The 13,968-nt window shown below is 40.6% G+C and overlaps 1 long non-coding RNA gene across 1 annotated transcript; it reads left to right on the top strand.

Annotated features, from left to right (window-relative positions):
- Nucleotides 1-1,183: 1,183 nt before the first annotated feature.
- LOC147752860 (uncharacterized) lies at nt 1,184-8,457 on the top strand. The gene is made up of 3 exons (XR_015312916.1): nt 1,184-1,265; nt 4,908-5,084; nt 8,328-8,457. It is a non-coding gene; the product is annotated as an uncharacterized LOC147752860 (long non-coding RNA).
- The last annotated feature ends 5,511 nt before the right edge of the window (nt 8,458-13,968 follow it).

The following is a 13,968-nucleotide window of genomic DNA, read 5'->3' on the forward strand; positions in this document are numbered from 1 at the left end:
GACGATATGTTAAGGAACTTTATTCGAAAACGTGCATAGTGCCTTCTACTGATAAATACTAGCACGGACTGGACTCTTTGCAGAGAAGTGGCATAAAACCCGCGAAGCTTCCAAACGGTCCCAAAGCTAACAATATGACTCAAAGTCACTTTGCAATTGTGCTGTTTCCTCAGATTGTTAAGCGCCAAATTCCCAATCTCCATCGTGTTGTCTATCAATATCCAGACACATTCCGTTCACACACCCGTTCACACGTGCGTTCACATCAGAGAGAAGCCCAGATAGATATCTGACGGCGAGCGACTGCACATACGTAACATGTAGTATTTACATGTGTGGGCAAGTTACTTCGAGGGGGCGTAAGGGCTTAGGTAGAGTAAAATAGCGGCTGCTGCGACCTCCTATGCTGGCACCGCTATCATCTTTAGCAGGTTGTCCGGCACAAGTCATCTGCTCGATCGGTGGCGTGTGTCTGATCAGTCGTCTGCTTTTGCCTTGTGGTTGGCTCAGCTGCCGCCAGCAGAGTAGCAGCGAACAAGATAAAGTGACTACAACACGCCAAGACGCCATTTCGATCTAGGCGCAAGACGATTCCACACCCCCTGAAACCCCGCTAGTAACTGCGAATCTGCAGTAAAACACTGACAGCCACACATGTATCTTTTGTGCTTCTCTACATAACGGCGACAAGCAAGTAGGGAAATCCGCTTTTGCTTCTGCCTTTGTTCATTCGCACGCCATCGTCAGGGCTGACATGCTGGTAAACAGACATAAGGCCTGCTATAGAGGGTAGTCGAATCTACCGTGGAACTAGATCTGTGACGGCGCCCATGGATCAGCAGAACGTTCGACACATTTACGCGAATTTGAATTGAATCACACTAAATAATAGGTGGGATAGTTGAGCTCGTACGCGCCTATGGGACTCGCACGACTTGGTTAGCAAATAGTTCGCTCTGAAGGGAGTATGATGCGGCCAGGAAAAGGCAGAAAGTGATACGGAGGGGGGGGGGGGGTAGGTGTTGGCAGTATGGAATGGTGTCCATGTTGAATACGGATGCGGACGTGTACACGTGCCGGTGCGGCACTTCACCTTAGCGGCGTGTCTGAGACGCCACACAATGTATTATATCTGTCTGATAGCTCAGGTAGAGACGTGTTTCTACCTTTTATTTTATGAGCTCGTGGGTAACAGTCATGAAGGCAAAAGTTCGGATTTGTACCGCAGACAAGTGTGTTAAGAAAGCAACAGCATCGTAGAAAAGGTAATGTAAAGGTTAGCGCCTTAGGTTGATAGCGTGAACACGACTAATATTTGCTTAACCGAATAGACACTGACGAAGAATAGGTATCTTAAAGTTTGGTCTATTAGCCCACGGGGCTATTATTTAAAAAAAAAAACTAATAGCCTTTCCTCAGAAGGGGAAGGAATAAAGCAGTCTTTTACAATATATATTACTATATAGCTTGTTACTAAATGAGGGTTTTTTTGGGATATGTGAAACGTAAGGACACGCAAAACGTTAGTACGAAATCAGTTAATTTATTCAGTTAATCAGTGAGGAAAGCAGTAAATAATTTACAGTTAGATAACAAAGACTTGTTCAAATGAATTTTAAGCGGGATCGGAAATATAAGCAAATCCTCTATATCAATAGGAGAGAAGTTATATGGGTGCCCTATGTGGTTTAATTAAGACTTGTCTTTACCAGGACTGTTTCTGGCTGCCATTGTTCTTTCAAGCTTATAGTCATGACTTATGTAGTTGGCCTTTATAACACATTTTACAAATATAACCCTATTTCACTCGATGCTTACACAATAATACAGCTAATGGAGGCACGGTTTGTTACTATTAAGACAGTGTGTTTTAATTACCTCTCGTTATTTAGTATATAAGGTACATGCTACGGTAATAAATTACTGTATTTCGCCACGTGGCGTGAGAACCGTCAATGGACTGAAAAGTCAAACACATGATTATATTAAGATTATAAAGTACGTCAATAATCGACATAAGATCTATACACAGGACACGCTATCGCTTATCACTGATACTCGCCGGATGAATTTACTGCGCACTACTTCAAACATCGTAAAAAAAAAGTGGCGAAAAGGCTTCATATACAACCAAAATCGAATGCAGTCAAACATAAACTTCACGCCTTCATAACAATGTAAAGCGCGTGCTCCCTAATAAAAACGTATTGGCAATGCGGGCGCCGAAATTTAGATACAAAATGACAACGGTACCGAGGTAACAAAACATGATGGGAATCCGTGCGTTTTATCGGCGATAACTAACCGCGGGCACTAACAGAAATGTGTTCCGACGTTCAGGTTATTACAAAATTAAGGCGTCATGATTAAATGTGGCCTTGTCTACAAAGCAATGTTTATCATCATTATCAGACTGGATAATACAAATGCAGATTTACAAGCACTTAGCGCATAATTTAAAAATTACTTCTCTATAAGTCACCGTAGCTAAACAAAAAAAAAAAGATTACGAGGAGCAGGGGACCAAGAAAGAATCCTTAAAGTATACTTGAAGGAGAAAGGTCGAAGACGATGAAAAACCCATTAGCTCGAACTCTGATTATGCGGCACGTACGAGAAATTCATCCTACTGTTTGGAGATTTACCTCAAATCTGATTAAAATTAAGTTTTCATTACCACAAGTAACAGTCATACGTAAATAGGACTCACTAAAAACAGACATCTCATCCGTTTCGTGTGAAGACAGCTTATGTTAGTATTTGAGGCGTAATACAATATGAATCATATACTGGAAGAATTATGCCTGTGTACCCATATTGGCCATATATCTGCCTATTAATGAAGGAAATAATACGCCGAAAGGACCATTTGTCTAACTAATATAAAATTCATAAGAACCTTAAAAACATTAAACATTTTTCCAACCTCTACAGAATGCTAACGCCGTCCCCATGCTGAAGACAGTTTAGTTAGCATGCTGTAATGGTTGATGATCTCGAAGTAAGGAATACTGAAACTAGGTGACTCCACACACTGTTCTCTCAATGCATCGATGACCATATTCAAATCGGCCTTGTTCGATACCTGAGGGGAGCGGAAGATTAGAAATTAAAAATGAAGATAGCCAAGGCAAGTTGTATTTGGAGAATTCAATTGCGAGTTACTACTTCGGTTAAAATGCACGTAGCGCTTAAAACGCCAGGGAACTCCTGAGGATTGAAGAAATGATGCTTACTCCTTTGAAGAACTGAATGAAGCGATTGCGACGAATAGTTAGAAACACGAAGGTTCCTATTTGCGCCGCGTAAAACTAGTACAGGGTTTTATGTATGGTTTCGTTACATAAGATTCTTGTTTATCCGCCCGAATGTTTTAAATGCAGAAGGCGGGTAGGACTACCGCCAACAGTCAATTTGAATGAGAGATGAGCAGAAGCTGTCAGAAACAGAAAGAAGAAATATGTTTTACTTAATTAACGCTATTCCCGAAGTTAGATATGTACTCGCTATTGCGACGTTATTACAGGTATTACTGAAAGTTTACTGAGAAATAAAAGGCGACGTACTCCAAAAAATAACACATTTCAAACTTAAATGTAAATATATATATATACATCTACCCTACGCCTCAACCATGAATGGCCGATTTGACTGAATATAAAACAGACGTTTTAGGTTGCGTATGTCTGGACGGCGACGTAGATCCGGCAAGAAAAAGTGACCGAATGATTCCTCTTTCGAACAGCAGTCATGAACACGAGGAAACAAACACAAAATATAATTTAAAATTACAAATACGATCTCAGAAACTGCTCTGAGTTGACTGAGAGAAAAAAGATGCGAGCATAGCAATAGCAATATCGAATTTTACGAAATAATCACGCAGAAAAAAACACTTGGAGGGGTACACAGAAGTTGGAAAAAATTGGAAAACCCGTCAGGCCTCATCATATCACGTAATGTTTATTATACTGTAACGTACATTAAAGTACTTCAAAATTAGACAAAAAAAAAAATGTCTCAAAAGCTAAGCGCTAATATTGCTTGTATCTTGAACGAGAGCGTGTTCAGTTTCTAATTTTTGACGTAAAATGTAGAAAATCTCCGAATAGTCATTGCATTAAAAACATGTAAGCCGATACATCTAAACCATACAGTCTTAGATCATCTATATACACAACGAAAAAATGGCCTATTCTTTGTCGTTCTAGAGATTTCTGCCAATGTTTACGATGTTCATAGATTTCATTTTACAATTGCCCAAGCTTTCTCTCCCAATATGAATAGATTCGAGGTCAGAGCAATGCTTTAGCATCGGATAACGTATTCCATATTTTTTTACTGTCATCAGCGTCCGCGAGAACCGTACACACGCATAGGTACAGGGAGACCGTCTGTGTTCCATAGACGTTATTAGTTACACAGATTCATACAATACGCTAATCGCCCATCCGCCGCCGTGACAAATGTTTGTGGCTTAGCCTTTCTTTCAACTACCACGCTTTCGCGTCGTCCTGTTTTCCTATAGATGTGGATTCATACGCAGCAGCCTTTTTATCTAATGATATTTGTCCTAATAAAGTTGCGCGCCAGCAAGCGAGAGAGAGTGAGAAAAAAGCGGGAGTAGGCATAGATATGATATGGGATTGACAGATAGGACAAGCCGCGGCTGGTAGACTCGGAAACTTGCTAGAGAACAAAGGACAAAGGCGAGAGATACACGGCACGAAAAGAGGCACGACAGCGCCAGCGGTGATTCGCTGACAGTCACCGGAGATGACCGAACGGCCGGCAACGATGAGAGCATTCTAAAAAGGACGCGATCAAACAATTCCTTTTCCTTATAGATGCAGAGCAGCGGAAAGGCCGTTCGTCCACTCATTTATTTTGCTGTGCACTTTTTTCAGCGACCCGACGAATCGGCAGCGATTGCTGTCGTTGGCAACAACAACAACGACGACGATGACAAGCAATGATTATTAGGGTGCAAGGCGGGACGGCGTCGTGGCACCGAATCAGCAGTATTTCTTCTTTCTTCGAGGCTTCGCCGGCGACGTCCTGACTGCAAACGCTCGACTAAAATGGTGAGATTCGTTTATTATTCGTCGAGAAGATGTAGGAAGTATCTGTCTTATATTGCTTGTGGTCATACTGGCAGCAGTAACTATTTGTTATGCGACGAACCCGCTTAGACCGAACCACGCTTGCCGCTAGTGTACGAAAGCTGAAAGGTTCCAATAATTGGCCTGCTTTATCTATGCATATTCACGTACATATCATTTACGTAAACCCGACAACGATTCTGTTTTCCAACCGCAGAATTGAAAAAAATTTATAAGCATAACCGGACTATTGTGTGTCGTTTGCTCTGACGCGTTGAAATCAGGCGATTGGTCGCCGATGGTGGTGCCGACGCTTGTTGTTGTGGCTGTCCTTCCTCAAGCTATATATATACGCTGAATAGATAGGTAAACACTAGCTAGCTGTCTTGGAGTTAGCGACAGAGCAGGCGTACATTGCTGCGTTGTTGGTACGGCAGCAGCAGCAGCAGCAGCATGATCCCTGCTATAGAAATCAGCCCACTAGCAATAGCAGCAACTGTGTGGGACCTCATTCAGGAAAGACGGCAATCGCTTGTCATGGGCCGTCGGCCATCACCAATCTACATGGCCTATATCCCGCCCCTGGCCCAAGAGCGAGCCCACGACCCTCGATACTCTGACGGCCTGATTCTCCGGCGCAACCCGTCGCTGATTACCCGTCTTATGGACCAACATCTAAAAGACGTCACGACTACTACATGGAAAAGGCGGCACAGGCGACCGATCAAACTGTTTTCGGGTCGCTAGAGAACGGCGAAAAAAGGAAGTTGCTTTGCGACGGAAACTGGTCCCTTGCTCTTTCTGTCTAACGCTGTTCCTCTGCTTACAAAACCGCATCCATCATGCTTCTCTAATCCGACAGTCCGACCTCTTCGATCTGGGCTCTCCGGTGCTGAATTGTCTTTCAATGTCGAAGGCTAAACAACAAGTCTCATTTGACCGCCGCCGCTTAGTCCTAACCTGAAATCAAACAAGCTTCGCTTCTTACGCTGAAGTAACGATAAGCAAGGGAATAGACAAATACTTAGGGACAAAACAATGTAAATAAATACACAGCAAAGTTAGTACACCACAGACATCAGAAGCGTACACATAAGATGTTGGATAAGACTGCTGTTGGAAACAGATAGGGGGTCGAGACCTGTTTGTTTTTGCGCAGGCTCAACGTTGAACGGTTCACGTTAGATCATGAGCGGATCTTTTCGTAAACGGGGGAGCATATCAGCAAGCAGCGATGATAGCGGAACTAGCATTACAATGCGCGATGATGTCGGCGACGATCGGCGTTTTGCCCGTCATGCTTTGGTTTTATCGATAGGAGCAAACTCTGAATGGCGATGCAAAGAGAAAATCAGATTTCCAACAAACTGCTTTGCTTATGAGTGTTATGCTTATCCAGTTGGTGGATGCTTGCTACACTTTAGCAGTCATAATATTTTATTTGCCTATTATTTTATCTCTTAACTTTATACCTGTGTATGTTCGACCACACTTACGTTCAATATTTTTTCTTTATTCAGCTACCGGCTGTGCAGACGCCATACATAAGATATATACGACAACAACAACAACAACATGATCTTTACAGCAGCAGTTTAAAATAAAAAAATTGCATGACAAATTATAAACAGTATTCCAATAATAGCTTGAAATTAGGCTTAGCAGGCTTTGCAGCGTTTATCTATGTTATGAGTCGGCAACTTTAATGCGGCTTGGCGCCAATATTTGAAACGCGTAGGTCTTGCAAGAACACATTGAATAACACAATCTAATAAATGCGCATTCTGAGCCAGAAATATATGCAAGCTGAGCTCTCTCTAATAAAATGAATTTTTGTAAACAAGCTATTTCCATTTAAGAAAATTTAACATACTCGTTCGATGGTATTTTTCCGTAACTTATTTTGAAAGGCCATCTTCATCTATGTTTGGACGTGTATTTATTTATCTATCCTTGGAGAGTACGTCTCCTAAAGCACAAATCTCGCTGACGATGTTTGTGACCTGAACGTTAAATCTTGAATCTTGGATTTAGCAAAACCCCATTAAAAATAATCGATAAATGAATGCGTTAAATTGTATTAATGTTATTAGCTCGTACAGAGTGACGGGTTCGAAATGGTTGGCATGAAAAATCAATTGCTATCGCACATCTAAGCATTTTAAGTTCGAAGTAAACAATAAGCTCGAAACATAACAAATAGCCGCTACAAAATACAAAAAGTGAAAACTTCAATAATACAGAAATGTAAATATTTTTAGTTCGACGATAAGTTCGGCTTCCTATGTTCACGTTGTAAAATACGCACGTAATGGATGGTGAGGCATTAAGTAAGTAAAAGAATTTCAAGCGTTTCAAAATGAAATTAGATGTAAATCCAGTTTATGAATAGCTCTTCTAACGGCTTCTATCTAACCATCCTTGATACGACTTCGAAGGGAACGTTTTAGCTGCGTATAACAGTATCGCCGGAAAAAATTTCTATTTATAGTATAAAAAGTTGACTTAAAACTTACATAACTATTCAAGATGAATCGAACATCTCTACCAGGGAACCTGTCCGCCTGAAAATTTGGACGTTTACTATTGAAATTTAAGATTAAATTATAGCGACATGCCTCACCATTAACGGTATCGCGCCTCCGTATTCAAGTGAGAATAGACAAAGGGCATTGCTAGGAAAAATTTGCTCATTGACGCTTTCTGCCTATACTAACGAAAGTCAGTATTGCGAGCTAATCATATGCGCGTACAGGATGCTATTAGCGATGATAGCCAATCGGTTTAGCAATATATAGATGTCCCATTATTTGATTAACTGGGTTTTGTAGTTATCAGAAACCCACGAATAAGCAACTCATAAAACACGGGCAGCCGCCAAACTGAAAATTTGCTAACGACGAATGTCCTGCAGTTCCATACGAACTAGTAGATACAAATGTTTTTTTTTTTTTTAATGATTCGTGTGTATCGTAAATACATAGAATATGGTCTCGAGTTAAGTATTGAGACATAAGCTTTTCACAAACACATGTACATGTGATTAATAGTTTTCCCATACAACAGGGAGCTCTCAAGTTCAAAATATATCCGCAGCTTGCGACGACGTGCGTGAAGTAAGTAAAGAAAAAAGTTGAGAGCACAGTTTCAGAAGGAACAATAGGTGACGTAATTTGGTCAGATCTTAACCTAATCAAACTGTTACATTGTAATATTCTATGCAAGCCTACAGAATGCCAGGATCGATTATACGGAAGGCTGACAAAAGACCCGTAACGGTTGCATGATTCGAGACTGTTTACCAACACTGGAGGCAACAAAACCAATAAACTACGTATCGTGCAAACCCTACAAACAGATTTGTTGTCCGCAACGTGTCTGCTCTGTGCCAGTGCTCCTTCGATTATAAGTAGGCTACATATAACGTACAATTTCTACCCCTATACATGATTGCGAACAGTCGTTTACACTGTGCTGATGTATTCTACGATGGTCGCTTAACTATAGTTGACAGCTGGGTCTATCTTTAGTTCGGTGGGCTAACGTTCTTAGCACCCAGCCATCGGTACCACCTACGAATTCGATTCGTTTGATGCTCTAGTTTATTTTCATCATGCTCGGAATGAATGGCGTCTTTGAAAACGCTGACATTATACGACGACACTTAATAAATTACATTTTGATTACTGTCGTCCATCCTATATATTTATTATAATGCGGATATTTTTTTATCCATTCACAAAATTTGGAAGTGGCTCAAATATGAGGTACGATGCACGTTTCAGTTGAACGTGAAACGTTGAAAACAAATGCAGGGCCCAACCCAGATAATGACATGGGTCAACCTCTTCCCTTCGCCTAACTGGTGCGCTTTCGTAGGCTGCTCCATAGCTAAGGATAAATAACGTTGAATATATGAGTAACTGAAATCGATTTATCGGTCCATGAAGGCTAGACGGCTGCTAACGACTACATTTACTGTATGATATTTAAGCCAGAACCGCTGAATGTCACAGTGCTTGTAGACAAGATAGAATACTATTTGCGAACGCTTTAATGATACATATATTGTATGATCATTATTAGTCCATTAAGTGAAACCAAAGTAACCGTGAATAGTGGGCCGGTCGAAATCTAAATGGCTTATGCCCATCTCCTTGACTACGTTGCCATAGTAACCATAAACATGCAATCGTCCGTTCGAATTTCACCGTTGGAAAATGCTTATCGACCCATTTAATAGGATTGTTGGAGAGCTCCAAATAGGCCCGGCCTGATTTGCCTCTAGCTAAAACCTTCTAGCAGACCTTGACGCAGTAGCGAAGAAACGATCTCGACAATTTGTTCACACAAGAGAAACAGTCGAGAACGTCGAAAGAAAAAAAAAAAAAGCTGCGAATAGTAAACCCATCAATAGGGCTGTAAAAATACGATTCAACGCAAAGTCTTCAGGACGGTCAATTATGTTTCTACGATTGTCAGGACAGCATCTCTTTACGCCGCTATTTGGTGTGAGCAGCTCCATGTTACGCGGCAGCGTCTTCAGCAAATGCTACGCCTCAGAAATTAGAATGTGCTTAGTTTTTTTTGTATTTATTAATGATGGTTCACGATAGCCAACAGATAGTCACGTTTACAGTGCAACAGTAATAACCTAAAGCACAGTAATTTGTTCAGGGTGAACATATGTACATGTATGAATACATGTATGTTTTTGCCGCTTTCGATGCTATTTTCGATGTTGTGTATATTCCGTCTTACTATTGTTTGGATCGTCTCTCCATTTGTGACGTCCGATGGAACGCCACCATTAACTTTCGACTAAATCGAGTAATGCCTTATTGTTCACGTTTTAACTAGCCAATACATTAACCGAGCTCATAACTGTTGTGCTTTGTCTTTGCTCCGTTAATCGGTAATAGTAAAGTTGTGCTATTTGAGAAAAAAAAAAACACGCGTGTATATTGGTACGATTCGTTGCGGGACATATTTCGATTTCTTAGCAATTATTCTTCGTGGCTGGGGCGACCCGTATTTTGAACCTCAACGAGGCAGCGGCGCTACTTCGCCTAAAGCTCGAAATTCGAACAAAAGCATTAGAACGTCAATGTTATCGATAATAGGCTTAGCGAAGGTCGGCAACCATTGATCTATACGGTACGCAAAAACAGAGTAGAATCGTTCGCGCATAGAAGCATAAATGATTCGCAAAATCATCGTGCTCAACGACAATGGAGGTATTTTGAACACGATTACGGAGAAAATAAAACGAGCAATGTCTGAAAAAGTCAATTCGAATACTACTTTCATATGAATTAAATTCATATGAAATAGTATCAATATAAAATTTCGGCTAATTGAATTTTACCGCCACAGACAACACTGAAATACAGCGGGAAGAATGTTGTCAAAAAGCTGCTCACGTACTACGAAAGGTGACAATAAGTTACCGCCAACTGTTGGACTTTTTCTATATTTACTACATCGTGAGTCAATGTATGTACATGTGATATCTTAACATCCCTTGATATTTCGTGTTCCTAGTGTTATGATTTTGTCTTAAATTTCACAGTAAATTTCAACCTTTCACAAGGCATTGAGGTCGAGTCGGAAATGCATTAATTTTCTATGGCCGCGACAAAAAGCGTATCTTCAAAATATGAGCAATGGCTAAATAAACCTTCACAGAATGGTAAACGTCTTTAGTTGCCTGATCTGACACAATTGCTAGTCTTCGTACGTCTTTCAGAGAATCCGAGGAAAACTCGAGTGAGTCAAAACGAAAGGTTCAAAGACTTTATCAAAATAGCGCAAAAAGCCATTTCTGATGATCTTATAGTACAGTACCTATCCTCCAAAGGAGACTTTATGTCGCGGCCTAGATTGCCCACTTAAAAGCCAGCGGTTGGTTTTCTGGATATTTTTTGCGCTTTTTTGCACCTGTTAGTTTTTTTGTTTTGCGTTTTTGGGAGCTTTCAATCTACCGTCAACCCTAAATTTGATTGCCCTATTTTTTTATCAACTAGGGTAAACCTTAATTAATATTAAAGAGTTATTCGCGAGCTTAGAGTGATTTTTGAAAATTACTTGTCAGCGATTTGAACATTTAGCTAAGAAATCCGTAAGGGAAGGGAGCTACCGTGAACAATCATGTTCCTAAAGAGGCTTTGATCGGCATATGAAAAGCACTTGATCTACATGTCGGCTCCCAGGAGGATGCTCCTTATAAAGAAGCGGTGCAAATTCTATCCCAATTTTAAGACTCAGTATTCTTTACAAAAACGTTTATCGCGCTTTTTTTTTTTACATTTATACTCGTGAAACCGAAATGCCGGATGTTGACGTATGATTTTACGTTATTCTGTTTTATACACTATTAATGCAGGACTGAATAGTTTAGGCGCAATATGGAAATTCTGGAAGGTCTGGTAGAAGAAGGATCCTCTGAGTACGATCTATCGTAAGCTCAACGAGGCAAAATTCGCCAAGTATGGTGAAAGATTTCCAAAGACTTCAGGTTTTGCTCAGTATAATTTAATAACAGATGTCAACAACGGACCGTAACAAAGAAGGATGACTAACCGCCGATCTCGGTTTTAAATTTCTACACGACCATTGAAACGAATATCAAAGTGTTAACTATAATTTTTGAGCTTTAACCTCCAACGCTTGAATCTAAATGTGTTCTGATGATTGGAGGTGAAAAACGTCGTCTTGAGGTAAAATAACTGAAGTTGAAGTCGTAAGACGCGGTCTTACACTTCTATACTTCTTTTATATAACAGTATTTGGAACTCAAGGAATTCAAACTGGAAAACATTGGTTTTTATCATAAATGTGACGTGCCAATTCCTCAATTTTCAGTCTATTTTCAACTTTTACTGTTCACCTTTTTTTCGCTCAAATCTCAACGTTTTTAAGCATAAGCAGTTTGGCCAATATTGATCCGTAAATCGCTTTCAGCTACCCTTGCATATTGTTTTCTCTCGTTAACGTTAAATACCAGTCAATGGATTCGAGAATAGTTTGCAACGTTGTTGGCAAACTTGTCGAAAATATTTGGGCACGTAAAAGCACAATCATGCTTTTTTTTTTTTAATCAGGAAGACTTACCAGACCTGCGCTCGTACGCTCTCGGACTAAAGCTCCGGCCATCGAAAGGTAAATTGTTTTATTAATCTCATCCAAAAAAATAATCTGAATAAGATTGCTGTATCTGTCCTGATTCCTCTTGAATGAACACAATTATACCTATGGCTGGTCTTACGATAGGTTTACTTAGGCCAGCTGTATCTCGAAATCCTACAGAAGACCTCGGTTTTACGCTGCTCCTAGGACAAGAATTAATCCCATAACTAGCCGCTTGGTCATTTGTGGCTTTCGGTTAAATTCGTGGTTCAGCTTCCCAAAAAAAAGGAGATATCTGTCTTCAACGGCAGCATTTAATGGTCAAAGGCCGTCGTAGGGCAGCTCTCTGGGGCTCGCCATATTATTCTGCTACGGACAAGCAGCTTCTGGACAGTGCCTGTAACAAAGAACCACATTCAGAAATAAACTAAGATAAATACGCATATCATTTAGTGTGATACTACAGTGGCAGAAAAGACTTTGTGAAAGAACATATAAGCAAGAGATGCTGTCTCGAAGAAAATTACGATTATATGTACTTTCTGTGCGGTGCACACAGCTTCTCCAAGGAAATGAACTGCAAACCGTGTACTATTTTTTTACCTGCGAAAAATGATTGTAAATGAACTTTTTGAACTTTGCGTTAATTACGTTAATTGCGTTCATTGAGATAAGTCAATTTTTCTTATCCACTTGAAACTAATATTGTGAAATACCCTGTTTAGCTGTGTGATAAATGCAAACACCTGATGTAATCTTTCGCCTTCATTATACTGTAAATATACTTAAAAGTACCTGATTATATTGTTATGACAAGAGGGCACAATCGCCGCACCTGTTCGCGTGAAGTAAATGAACTACGAACGAGCGTAAGAGTACGCGTACAGACATACGAGCACCTCATCTCGATGGTTTTCATCTGATTCCCCGGATCTCCCATCCTGCTCTCCCTTCTTTACCCTGGTGTACCGCATTTTTCCCACTGAAAGGTCTTTCGATGCCTGACCGGGTTTAGGGACTGCATGCGCTATAAGAAAAGAATAAGAAGAGAGTAGTTGTCGAATCTTTGGCCAAGGGATCTGTCGGTAGAAAATCGGAAAGACCCGCTAGATCCCCCACTTTTTGCTGTAGGTCTCAGTTCGGTTAGAGATGTTTCCCATTGTAGTTATTGTGAGCGTTGTTGCTGGCCCGCTGCTCCCGCATACTGCGGTGGCAGCAGCAGCAGCGCCTATTGTCGTAACAATAGAGCACCGCAAACGCGACTACTGGGTTATTGCAATGGCTAAATCGGTAGGCTTAAGACCGTGTCCATAAAAAAGGTCTTAAGCGGCTTAGCGACTAACCACGAGCTTTCGAGGGAAGATAGGTAAAGAAGGGGTCAGCTCTGCTACTGAAAAGCCGTTAGAAGGGGTTTCACGACACTCGACCATGGACAAGGATTGAGATTAGCAAAAGCCGACGAACATTTATATAGAACAGCGGATGATGTCTATTTAGATGGTGTTTATAGATGCGACAAAAAAAAGAAACCAATGAATAGTTTGATCGCATAGATCGTGTTTTTTTTTTTAAATTCGAATGCAGACCTGTCCTCATCTATAGGCAAGAGAGTCACCGCAATATGTTAAAATATGGTCATATCATAGAAAACAGTCTTAAAACAGCCAATGTTAGCGCTATCGTGGACGATATCCTAGATTAATATATTTCATCAAGTTAATAAAAAACTATTGCTGCC

This window comes from Varroa jacobsoni, unplaced genomic scaffold (genome assembly GCF_002532875.2).
Source record: "Varroa jacobsoni isolate VJ856 unplaced genomic scaffold, vjacob_1.0 scaffold_931, whole genome shotgun sequence".
NCBI lineage: Eukaryota > Metazoa > Arthropoda > Arachnida > Mesostigmata > Varroidae > Varroa > Varroa jacobsoni.